The sequence below is a fragment of the Coregonus lavaretus genome (genome assembly GCF_964263955.1).
Source record: "Coregonus lavaretus genome assembly, chromosome: 11".
Lineage (NCBI taxonomy): Eukaryota > Metazoa > Chordata > Actinopteri > Salmoniformes > Salmonidae > Coregonus > Coregonus lavaretus.
The window spans coordinates 37,083,392-37,096,538 of record NC_139998.1 but is presented as its reverse complement, the minus strand read 5'-3'; the positions used below and the strand labels follow the sequence as shown (position 1 = coordinate 37,096,538).

The 13,147-nt window shown below is 41.5% G+C and overlaps 1 pseudogene across 1 annotated transcript in view; it reads right to left on the bottom strand.

Annotated features, from left to right (window-relative positions):
- The window catches only part of LOC311137533 (DNA topoisomerase 1-like), a 68,411-nt pseudogene extending 56,450 nt beyond the window's left edge, over positions 1–11,961 (bottom strand). Inside the window, exons 1-6 of the transcript in view lie at positions 11,958–11,961; positions 8,990–9,107; positions 5,397–5,469; positions 4,920–5,041; positions 4,701–4,816; positions 550–674 (exon numbers count right to left, since the gene is read on the bottom strand). The product of the transcript in view is annotated as a DNA topoisomerase 1-like (transcript). The remainder of the gene's footprint in view (positions 1–549; positions 675–4,700; positions 4,817–4,919; positions 5,042–5,396; positions 5,470–8,989; positions 9,108–11,957) is intronic.
- Positions 11,962–13,147: the final 1,186 nt, after the last annotated feature.

Sequence of the window (13,147 nt, the reverse complement as noted above, 5' to 3'; positions counted from 1 at the left end):
GTATGGACACTTGGAGTCACTGACTCTACCTCTAAGCATGATTGACAGGCGGCGGGTGGGCGGAGACTGAAGGCAGTCAGGCGAGGAGAGGTTTCCTGTTATAATAAATCAGTTTAATTGGATTTGTTCATATGCGGGGAGTGAGTTGTCTGGATTAGCATATCAATGCCTTTACACAAATCAAATTTTCAAGAGCATTGAGCACTAAGCAGCACGAAATTAATTCTGCATGATACGCCTACAGAGGACACCCCTCCATACACCCATGTCTGTCACACTACATCTTGTTACCTCTGCAGGGACATTCAACATCTCTTTCTAGTTGAAGAGTATAGTGTCCTGATGACTACTTTCACTCTCTCCACCACTACTCCTACTTGTTTGGTTCACTGTAGGACTTCAAATCCAAAATATTTGTTGTTTTTGGCTTAAATCTGCCATACCAAGAATGTTTGCAATTGATGTTGTTCCAAGAACAAGCTAAGAAAACAAAATAAAGTTTGTTTCAAGGGCTAGTCTCTCTAGGCTATCTCTCCCTCCTTCCCTTCTCATCTTTTTCCAGTCCTTGAAGAAGTTGTTGCGGAACACGTCTTTGGTGGTGTATTCATGGTCAAGCATTTGAGCAAAGAACAGGGCCACCTCCTCTGCAGCAAGGCTCAGCATCACAGCTTTACCTGGAGAACACGCACACACACAGTTCAATAAGATCAATAAAACGTTGATCTTAGCTGGGCTATATTTTCGATAAGCACCTTGCATGTCCTAAAGGGAAAAACGATATACATTGCCTTCAGAAAGTATTCATACCCTGACTTATTCCAAATGTTGTTGTGTTACAGCCTGAATTCAAAATGGATTAAATATATTTTTTTCTCACCCATCTACACACAATACCCTATAATGACAAAGTGAAAACATGTTTTTAGAAATGTTTGCAAACACTTTGAAAGTGAAATACAGAAATATCTAATTTACATAACTATTCACACCCCTGAGTCAATACATATTAGAATCACCTTTGGCAGGGGTTATAGCTGTGAGTCTTTCTGGGTAAGTCTCTAAGAGCGTTGCACACCTGGATTGTACAATATTTGCACATTCTTTTAAAAAATCTTCAAGCTTTGTCAAGTTGGTTCTTGATAATTGCTAGACAGCCATTTTCAAGTCTTGCCATAGATTTTCAAGATGATTTAAGTCAAAACTGTAGCTAGGCCACTCAGGAACATTCAATGTCGTCTTTGTAGGCAACTCCAGTGTATTTGGCCTTGTGTTTTAGATTATTGTCCTGCTGAAAGGTGAATTTGTCTCAGTGTCTGTTGGAAAGCAGAAAACCATGTTTTCCTCTAGGATTTTGCCTGTGCTTAGCTCTATTACATTTATTTTTATCCTAAAAAACTCCCTAGTCCTTGCCGATGACAAGCATACCCATAACAGGATGCAGCCATCACCATGCTTGAAAATATGAAGAGTGGTACTCAGTTATGTGTTGTGTTGGATTTGCCCCAAACATAATGCTTTGTATTCAGGACATAAAGGTCATTTCGTTTGCCAAAGTTTTTGCAGTTTTAGTTTAGTGCCTTATTGCAAACAGGGTGCATGTTTTGAAATATATATATATATTTCACTGTCATTTAGGTTAGCATTGTGGAGTAACTACAATGTTGTTGATCCATCCTCAGTTTTCTCCCATCACAGCCATTAAACTCTATCTGTTTAAAAAAATCCCCATTGGCCTCATCGTGAAATGCCTGAGCGGCTTCCTTCCTCTCCGGCAACTGAGTTAGGAAGGACACCTGTATCTTTGTAGTGACTGGGTACACCATCCAAAGTGTAATTAATAACTTCACCATGCTTAAAGGGATATTCAATGTCTGCTTTTTTTTCTTTCTATCAATACAATGCTTTGCAAAAGTATTCATCCCACTTGGCGTTTTTCCTATTTTGTTGCATTACAACCTGTAATTTAAATTGATTTTTATTTGGATTTCATGTAATGGACATACACAAAATAGTGAAATGAAAAGAATAACTATTCAAAAAAATAAAGAACAGAAAGGTGGTGCGTGCATATGTATTCAACCCGCTTTGCTATGAAGCCATTAAATAAGATCCGGTGCAACCAATTACCTTCAGAAGTCACATAATTAGTTAATAATAAACACATAATAAAGTCCACCTATGTGCAATCTAAGTGTCACATGATCTGTCACATGATCTCAGTATGTATACACCTGTTCTGAAAGGCCCCAGAGTCTGCAACACCACTAAGCAAGGGGCAACACCAAGTAAGCGGCACCATGAAGACCAAGGAGCACACCAAACAGGTCAGGGACACAGTTGTGGAGAAGTACAGATCAGGGTTGGGTTATAAAAAAAGATCAGAAACTTTGAACATCCCACGGAGTACCATTAAATTCATTATCAAAAAATGGAAAGAATATGGCACCACAACAAACCTGCCAAGAGAGGGCCGCCCACCAAAACTTACGGACCAGGCAAGGAGGGCATTAATCAGAGAGGCAACAAAGAGACCAAAGATAACCCTGAAGGAGCTGCAAAGCTCCACAGCGGAGATTGGAGTATCTGTCCATAGGACCACTTTAAGCCGTACACTCCACAGAGCTGGGCTTTACGGAAGAGTGGCCAGAAAAAAGCCATTGCTTAAAGAAAATCAAGGAAAACGCTATGTCTGGTGCAAACCCAACACCTCTCATCACCCCGAGAACACCATCCTCACAGTGAAGCATGGTGGTGGCAGCATCATGCTGTGGGGATGTTTTTCATCAGCAGGGACTGGGAAACTGGTCAGAATTGAAGGAATGATGGATGGCGCTAAATACAGGGAAATTCTTGAGGGAAACCTGTTTCAGTCTTCCAGAGATTTGAGACCGGGACGGAGGTTCACCTTCCAGCAGGACAATGACCCTAAGCATACTGCTAAAGCAACACTCGAGTGGTTTAAGGGGAAACATTTAAATGTCTTGGAATGGCCTAGTCAAAGCCCAGACCTCAATCCAATTGAGAATCTGTGGTATGACTTAAAGATTGCTGTACACCAGCGGAACCCATCCAACTTGAAAGAGTTGGAGCAGTTTTGCCTTGAAGAATGGGCAAAAATACCAGTGGCTAGATGTGCCAAGCTTATAGAGACATACCCCAAGAGACTTGCAGCTGTAATTGCTGCAAAAGATGGCTCTACAAAGTATTGATTTTGGGGGGGGTGAATAGTTATGCACGCTCAAGTTTTTAGTTTTTTTGTCTTATTTCTTGTTTGTTTCACAATAAAAAATATTTTGATTCTTCAAAGTGGTAGGCATGTGGTGTAAATCAAATGATAAAACCCCCACAAAAATCTATTTTAATTCCAGGTTGTAAGGCAACAAAATAGGAAAAATGCCAAGGGAGGTGAATACTTTCGCAAGCCACTGTAGGTGCTCTTCTTTGCGAGGCATTGGAAAACCTCCCTCATCTTTGCAGTTGAATCTGTTTGAAATTCACTGCTCGATTGAGGAACCTTACAGATATTGTATGCGTGGGGTACAAAGATGAGGTAGTCATTAAAAAATTATGTTAAACTCTATTATTGCACACAGAGCGAATCCATGCAACTTATTATGAGACTTGTTAAGCACATTTTTACTCTTGAACTTATTTAGGCTTGCCATAACAAAAGGGTTGAATACTTATTGACTCAAGACATTTCAGCTTTTCATTTGTAATTAATTTGTAAACATTTCTAAAAACATAATTCCACTTTGACATTAAGTTACACAAAATCTCAATTTAATCAAATTTTTTATTCAGGCTGTAACAACAAAATGTGGAAAGGGATACTTTCTAAAGGCACTGTAGAACAGTTGTGTACTCAGCTTTACTTCTTTGTCTTTTATTACTGTCTGAAACTAAAAGGTGCAAACACTCTGTAAATCTTGGCCTTGTCATTTTCTCATAGTTGGAGGGCGGAGCGGCGCCACTTTATGAGTAGCTGAAGGGACAAGAGGCACTGTGACCTCTGATGCCATCAAAGTCAGGCTTTTGGAGCTTAGTCAGAACCAAATGTGCCATATCATCCCCATAGGTCCCCTAGGAGCAGGCTCAGCTGGCCAATCGATGCCCAGAGCGAGAGAGGCTGAGGCCCGCAGTGAGCGGCTGTGGATTTACATTTCAGACCACTCCGATGGAGTCAGCTATGGAGGCCTGGACCCAGGGAGGGACTTCACTACACACACAGGGATTAAACCTACTATTTTATATGGGAGCTGTCGGGGCTGCACTATGGGGAGAAAATGTAAAAACGATGGTCCTCAATCAAAATGTTTGATCCAGCCAGCCAGACACATCCCCGGGCTGTATGCCCTAAATAAAGAGGCTGATCCTTTGTGGGCCGCTGTTGATCCATGCAAATCAATACAGAGTTCAGGAACAACCTTCTGGGGTGAATGATAAAAGGGAGGGTCCTCCCCAGTGTCGTAGATAGAAGAGAAAGTGTCAACAACATTCAACTTTTAATCTGACCCAGACAGAATGTGTGGAGAGTCTAAAGGGGGCTTCATAGCTCAACTCTCTCATGCAGTAGGAAAGCTACTTAGATATTTTGAGTGCATGGCCTGTCTTTGATATGTGTTGTGTGTTTACTTCTAAATTGTCGATGATCTGAGGGGGTGAGTATAATGCCTTCGAACCACCAGGGCTGTACTGACCATTGTAGTAGAAAGGGACGTCGTCTGGGAGAGGCTGGTACTCCGCGGTGAAGAATGGATCCTTATACTTCAGAAACTTCCATTTGACTCCATCCTCATACTTCTCCTCTTCCCACCTGAGGGACAAGAGTGTGTTTCAGAATGAGCCCTTTTTTAATATACTGTGCATACATCCACCTCCCACATATTCAGCATATACTGTAGAAAAACAAACCCCACAATCTCCAGCACTGCTGCTCCTCTTCTCTCTTTTTGATCTTCAATGCTTTTGCCGCCTCAATCTCTTCCTTTGACTTCTTCTTCTTTGTAGTGACTGGATGCTCCCCCTCCTCTTTCTTTGGCTTCCGGGAGATCAAGACAGCACCACAGAAACAAGACAATTTACACAGTAGATGATTTAGACAATCAGTAAGCCCATTGTAAACTTTCCTAAAATGTTCACAGCATTTGATAGAAAAGGTTTGTAATTTCAGCTGTACCCATCTGAGTTATATGCTCCAAGCCCTAACATCTTACCACGGTAATGTTTGTGAATACAATAAAATACAATATTGTATTGACTAAACACCTGGTTTCCACTTCCAACTTGGCTGAAATTCTTGTTGATGTGAGTGAAGTGGGAGAAAATGATGCAACTACGTAACCAGCTGAGAACTAGAACATCTGCCTACTCCCCTGATCAGGGAGGATGTCTACCTTCTCTTTCTTTATCCCCTCCTTCTCCGTCCCCCGGCCACCCTCATCCTCCTCTGTCAATTTCTTCTTTAACCTGAGGGCAGCAAATAAATTCTCTGTACAGCAAAAATGCACAACACTATTTGCTCACCTCCAACAGGTAATGGTGTGGTAGTCAGAACTTATGTTTAGATGTTGCGTACACTTATAGTCATAGGGTTATTGAATGAGCCAGTGAGGGCTAACATATAATAAGGACACCCACTCACATGGGGGTTGTAGTGGAACATGAGAGACCCTCCAGGGGCTCATCTTCCTCCTGTCTTTTCCTCTTGTTCCCCCTCTTCTCTGGCACAAAGTCTCCATCTTCAGGCTACTCTTTCTTAGCCAAATGAAACCTGACGAGCGAACACTCACAAGAGACACTCTGAACAATGACAGCCCTTAATCTGTCACTAGGAAAGCAGACCCACATCCTACTGAGGTCCCCTTTTACTTTCCATTAAGACCTGGCTATCCTTAGAGTAATAACTCAATCCAAAAGTACACAATGATGATTCAGTGACCACACTTAATGACATAATTACAGTGATTAAACAATGTTATAGAGAAGGGCCTGATGATAATGGTATAATTATGGCAATTAGAAATAATAATCATTACAGGATGGCAAGCTTGAATTTCCCTGCAGTGTGGCTTGGAAGTGGTAAGGAAATGCACCAAATGAATAGATCAAAACATAACAACCACCACTGCCACTAAATTACAGTAGTACTTCAAGGGAATGAGGATTAGGAAAATGTCACATGATGCCAATAGGTTTGTCTGTAAGGGAGAACCAGCCTGAGTAAATCTAAGCGACAAAAACAGTGGATTAACTGTATATGTCATTCACTTTGTCAGTGTGACTAAGTCAGCAAAACATATAGCAAAACCGATACTGTCTGCCACCCCTGTTATCAGTAGTGGATTGTACGCTACAGGCCCAGGGCCAAACCACACCTTTCAAACCCAGCCTAGACCCCCACCGTCCATCCACACAAAAAACAATGGATTCTCATTTATTGCTTTTCTGACAAGTTATAGATATTTTTCTTCAATACAGCAATAAATTAATTTCCTGAGAGATAGCCAACGTTCCCTGAAAACTGGAAATGGATCCTGCAGGCTCTAGGACATACCAATCACAATAATTAATTTCCATCACCTCCGGAAGAAAAGGAAAAAAAAAGTGATTCAATTTGAAACATTAATGGATTAAAACTAATTTCCAATGGCAGCAGTAAGGTGCTGATGTGACACGTTCTGAGCGAGATCAAGCCACTCAACTGCAACAGAAATGCTACGTGAGTAGAACCATGACAATTAGCTGGCCCTCTCATCAAAAATATTGTTAATAAGACGCAGTCTCAGAGGAAAGTGCCAATCTCACATACTGTAGTCATCAAAGCTCTCCGCGCTCTCTGTTTTGACCTAATATAGAGGGAAAACAAACAAAAAACATGTCAGAGCTCAGCATATTATCATACATATTTACACTATATTACACTCACACTGGACAGAAACAGAAACTGCAAAGAGGTACTCAGTGGTATTTTTACCTACTACAGAATTAGGCTACATAATGAAGGACTAAATAATTTACTAAGTAAATTGCCACTTACATCAACTAACAAAGGCCTGCCAAGCAACTGTGAATAACGTAACATTTCAATCAAAAACACAAAAATAAATCGTAGGATGGAGGTGAAAACCCCTCTCCCTATATTAACAGATGCAGTATGAGGGTAATGGACCTTGGGCACCAGTCCAAGCACAGTATCAGGAAATCCATTCCTTTCTAGATGGTTTGGGGAGCTTCTGGAATCAACCAACATGGGGTTCACACAGGGACAAGCTGGCAGCACAGACTGGGAATATGCAACCGGGGGTCACATTTTTCAGGAAAAACTATCCAGCATTACAAATGTCAAATGTAAATTACATAAAGTGTAGCAGTGGTGATTTAGGCTAAATGCTGCTGCTGCTATTGCTGTAGATGCTCCTGCTGATAGCACAACTTCCATTACTATTAGGCTACTACAAACACAAACAAACTGTTACAATATGTAGTGTACACTACCGTTCAAAAGTCTGGGGTCACTGTTTTCAGCTGTGCTAACATAATTGCAAAAGGGTTTTCTAATGATCAATTAGCCTTTTAAAATGATAAACTTGGATTAGCAAACACAACGTGCCATTGGAACACAGAACTGATGGTTGCTGACAATGGGCCTCTGTACGCCTATGTAGATATTCCATAAAAAATCAGCCGTTTCCAGCTACAATAGCCATTTACAACATTAACAATGTCTACACTGTATTTCTGATAAATGTTATGTTATTTTAATGGACAACAAATTGCTTTTCTTTCGAAAACAAGGACATTTCTAAGTGACCACAAACTTTTGAATGGTAGTGTACTGTTAGACATCAGAGTGGAGGGATAGGGAGAAAAAAATAGGTTAAAACTCCCCAGCTGTGTCATATTTCTCTCCACCTGAGTTGGTAACTTAACTCCAGTCTACTATGAAATGTCATCATGGCCTGTCACAGATGGCTCCTGCCAGTCATGCTTACAGGTGTTTTTTCTTTTCTTTCATCCCATGAATTACACTCGCCAGTGACGGATGAGTCTGGATTCATTTGTCTGCTCATATAATGCATCAGATATCAAGGTGAATTAATTTATTCATATAAAGATGGAGTACCCTACTCTGGGTAATGAATGCAGGCGCCCACCCACTCACTCACTGTAGCACGTTGCTAGATTTACAATTGCTGGTCCGTCTCGTTTGTTTAGAGTCTTAATTTGTCTAAAAAATGTTGCAGCATGAAAAGCGTGTCTAGACTGCAGAGCTGTGATGTGTATAACAATAGCCAGATGTTGATTGTGATGTTGCAGTTAACTGTACAGAAGTATAGAAGCCATGAAGAAATGTTGGATGCAGTGGGTGGAAAATATAGTGAGACTGACTACCTGCATGCAAAGACCATCTTTACATAAAGAGATTTTAAGAAATAGTGAATATTGCAGTGAACATGTTTCAGATTAGGCCTAGCTAGTGCAATATACAGTATGTGTACTATTAACTTGGGTCTTGGAGATAGTGAGGAAGTCAAATTCATAGATGCCTTTGGCTGATGTGTTACTGAGATTGACATTGCACATATTAGCCTATAGGACAGGGATCATCAACTAGATTCACCCGCGGGCAGTTTATTTTCTTGAGTGGATTGTCGGGGGGCCAAAACATAATTACAAATCATTTGTAGACTGCAAATTGACCGCAATAAGCCCAAACAGATGTAATATTTGACTAAAACATTATCATTTCAAACCTTGCTTACATTTGTATACGATCACGTGTCTCTCTATGATGCAGGGGAATACTTGGGAACATATTTCCTAAATTAAAATCACTTGGAGCTGATTTCCTGGTGTTTTTACAGTCTTTTATGTCCAACAATGAAAATCCCCCCCTCAGAAAACTTGGGGGGCCAAATAAAACAATTTGCGGGCCTGTTGTGGAACCCTGCTATAGGATATTGCATGTCACTCTGTCTGGACTCACCTTTTCTTAGGTGCGTCTCCACCTGAGCCTCCCTTATCACTCAGCCTCCTCTGTCTGAGTGTCTTTGCTTTGGCCTTCCCACCTTTGGCTTGACCATCCCTCTTCTCTTGGTCAATCTCTTACAGTGCACACTGTAAATACAGACCAATTAGCTAGCAGAATGATTTGCTACCTCAACAGGTGGTAGCCCTAAACTGACAAGCATGGAAGTGAGGTACAAATTACATAGACAAATCAATACGTGCATTTCCTGTGATTTGCTCTGAACAAAAGATATTAAGTGCTGAGATGGTTTGCTAGTGCGAGCAACATATCCAGTGCACATGGGTATTTTATTTATTTATTCCTGGGGTCAAGCAAAATTAAGGCAGTTATATACAATTAAAAACATTACATTACATTACATTTCACAACAGATTTTACAACACATTAAGTGTGTGCCCTCAGGCACATATCTACGTGTGTGTATAGTGCGTATGTTCTCGTGTGTGTGTATGCGTGTCTGTGCCTGTGTGTGTCTCTTCACAGTCCCCGCTGTTCCATAAGGTGTATTTTTATATTTTTATTTGATCTTACTGCTTGCATGAGTTACTTGATGTGGATTAGAGTTCCATGTAGTCATGGCTCTATGTAGTACTGTGCGCCTCCCATATTCTATTCACAAGATCTCTGGTGGGATGTCTTGTGGGGTATGCATGGGTGTCTGAGCTGTGTGCTAGTAGTTTAAACAGACAGCTCGGTGCATTCAACATGTCAATTAGCCCCCTAGAGTCGATGTCCACGTCCCCGCGGAAATCTAATTTGCATAATAATAAAAAAACATACAAATCTCTCAGTTTAAACTAGAGATATCTGCGGGGTTTTTTGCATTGGATGTGTCTCAATCCACCGCTTCCGCTGATGTCGCACTTCCGCATCTGCGGTGAAAGGTGACAGAGCTAGAGCAGTGATTGTCAGACCATGAGACATCCCGAAAATCGGTCTTCTCACAAAATCGTCTGTAGCGTCCGAACAGGCTACACACTAATATGACCCCTCTGTGGAAAGGTAAGAATCTCACGAACATGTACATGTCGGTTGTAGTGCACTACTTTTGACCAGGACCAGGGCTGTACAGTGAATTAAGACAAAACCACAAGTCCAAATCCCCATCTCCATCCATGGCTTAGGAAAGGGATGTTTAGCAAGCTAGCTACTGTAGGACATCAACACAAGCAGACCAGAAACGAAAATGACGTTTTGCTTAGGATGTGATTTGATTGGTGAGAAACCAAATCCAAACTGGCCTCCCTAAAAATGTTATCATGGGGGGCCAAATGCTTGCTGGCACCAATCAATCACATGCTACGGCCGCAACATGTCATACTCTTTTGGTCCAGACAGCATCAGATACAGTACATGGGCTACACATACTGAGACAGAGGGATGCTGTTTCCCTTGCTCGGATGATTTCTCTGGTGAGAACAAATCTCTGCAGCATTAGTAAAGATATGATCAATACATGAATAATAGTGAAGACATCAAAACTATGAAATAATACATACGGAATCATGTAGTAACCAAAAAAGTGTTAAACAAATCAAAACATATTTTATATTTGAGATTCTTCAAATAGCCACCCTTTGCCTTGATGACAGCTTTGCACACTCTTGGCATTCTCTCAACCAGCTTCACCTGGAATGCTTTTCCAACACCCTTGAAGGAGTTCCCACATATGCTGAGCACTTGTTGGCTGCTTTTCCTTCACTCTGCCATCCGACTCATCCCAAACCATCTCAATTGGGTTGAGATCGGGGGAATGTGGAGGCCAGGTCATCTAATGCAGCACTCCATCACTCTCCTTATTGGTAAAATAGCCCTTACACAGCCTGGAGGTGTGTTGGGTCATTGTCCTGTTGAAAAACAAATGATAGTCCCACTAAGCCCAAACCAGATGGGATGGCATATCGCTGCAGAATGTTGTGGTAGTTTTGGAAGCGCGAGTACTACAGGCAATGTGTTAATAGAACTTCGGTAGCGTTTTCCTCAGATTTGCTTTGTTATAGTCCCCAGCTACAATAAATGCAGCCTCAGGATAAGTGGTTTCCAGTGTAGTTCCTTGAGGGCCGTCGTGGTATCGGCTTGAGGGGGAATATACACGGCTGTTACTATAACCGAAGAGAATTCCCTTGGGAGGTAATACGGTCGGCATTTGATTGGGAGGTATTCTAGGTCGGGTGAACAAAAGGACTTGAGTTCCTGTACGTTATCACAATCACACCATGAGTAGTTAATATTGAAACATACACCTCCGCCTTTCTTCTTCCATAAGAGTTCTTTTTTCATGTCTGCACGATGTACTGAGAACCCAGCTGGCTGTATGGATGGGAACAGTATATCCGGAGAGAGCCATGATTCCGAAAAACAGAGTATGTTACAGTCCCTGATGTCTCTCTGGGAGGAGATCCTCGCCCTGAGCTTGTCTACTTTATTGTGCAGAGACTGAACATTAGCGAGTAATATACTCTGAAGCGGTGGATGGTGTGCACGCCTCCTGAGTCGGACTAGAAGTCGGACTAGAAGTCCACACCTCCACTGTGGAGCTCTATTTGCCTTCTGGTATGCCCTATTATAATACTCTTAAAGAACAGACTGTAAAGTGTTAAATGCATTCTTACTTCCTCTCTCTCTTGATGTAGGTTATAACTGATCTGACGACTGGATTGGCGTAAGCAAGCATTTTACACAAAACAACCACATACTGTATCATAGCAAGTAAACACTTTCCTCAGTAAAGCAGCTATCAGCATATCAGCAAACCAGTGGCGGTCGTGCCATTTAAGATGAGGGAGGATGATCTTTTTTTTATGAGCATGGCCTTATTTCTATTACAGCATATTGGATGACTGTCATTCATATTCCATTCACCCAGCTCAATGTAACATCGATAGGTTTAGGCTACGACATGATACTCAAATTTTCCCCGTACCCATCATGAGTTTGCTACACCCTAGCCTATGAATTAAAGTTTACAAGGTAGGTGCACAGGTCGAGAGAATTTTGAGTAATCAAGGTTAACAGACAGTGACACATTCACTACCGCCTTGCACACTCTTGCCTGCATTTAGCTGATCTAGTGTGTAACCATTAGTCCAACTGTTGCAACTGAGAGTTTATATTGGACAAATTCAGGTATATTTATCCCTGTTTCGTTCCGTTTGCTTTCATTTAAGAAACGTTTTTCAAAAGAATTGGTGGAATGAATACCACAATGATCACACGGAAACAGTTAACTTTCATAGCAGCTACATAAAAACAGCATAATCACTTTGCTCGTTCTATATATAATTCTTTCTCACAACTATCTACGTGCTCTCCTCCTCTCACCTTTTCCCTTAGCTTGTGGACTTCAGTGCACAACACATCAGCTGTCTTTGACCAGGTGAAAAAACCTTTCCAAGCCAAACCTTCATCTCATGACCACTAACCGCTACACACAGCCTACATCATTGTCATGTCATAGTCAACTAGAACTAACGCGATAGTAAACCCGCTACAATCATGCAGTACAGTGTACAGTCAGAAAGCAGTTCAGCAGTTACACCGGCAGGCCCCGGTGGCAATAAATTAATAAAACCAAAAGCTTACCTTAACTTGGAAGAGACTAGAGTTCCAGCGTTGGATAGCCATAGCCAGCTAGCTAACATAGTATCCCTCTCTGTTTGAGCCGGGTGTTTGAGTAAGCTAAACTAGCTAGCTGCATTTGCTAGCTAAGTGAAAAATACTACCAAATATAGCTATCTCTCTCTCTCTCTCTCTCTTGCTTCACCTTAATTTTGGAAGACATTCATTTGTTCAAAACTGTTCCAACTATTGTCTTTGTCTCTCTTAGAGTCAACTACTCACCACATGTTATGCACGGCAGCGCTAGCTAGCTGTAGCTTATGCTTTCAGTACAAGATTAATTCTCTGATCCTTTGATTGGGTGTACAACATGTCAGTTCATGCTGCAAGGGCTCTGATAGGTTGAAGGACGTCCTCCGGAAGCTGTCATAATTACTGTGTAAGTCTATGGAAGGGGGTGAGAACCATGAGCCTCCTAGGTTTTGTATTGAAGTCAATGTACCAAAGGAGGACAGAAGCTATCTGTCCTCTGGCTACACCATGGTGCTACCCTAC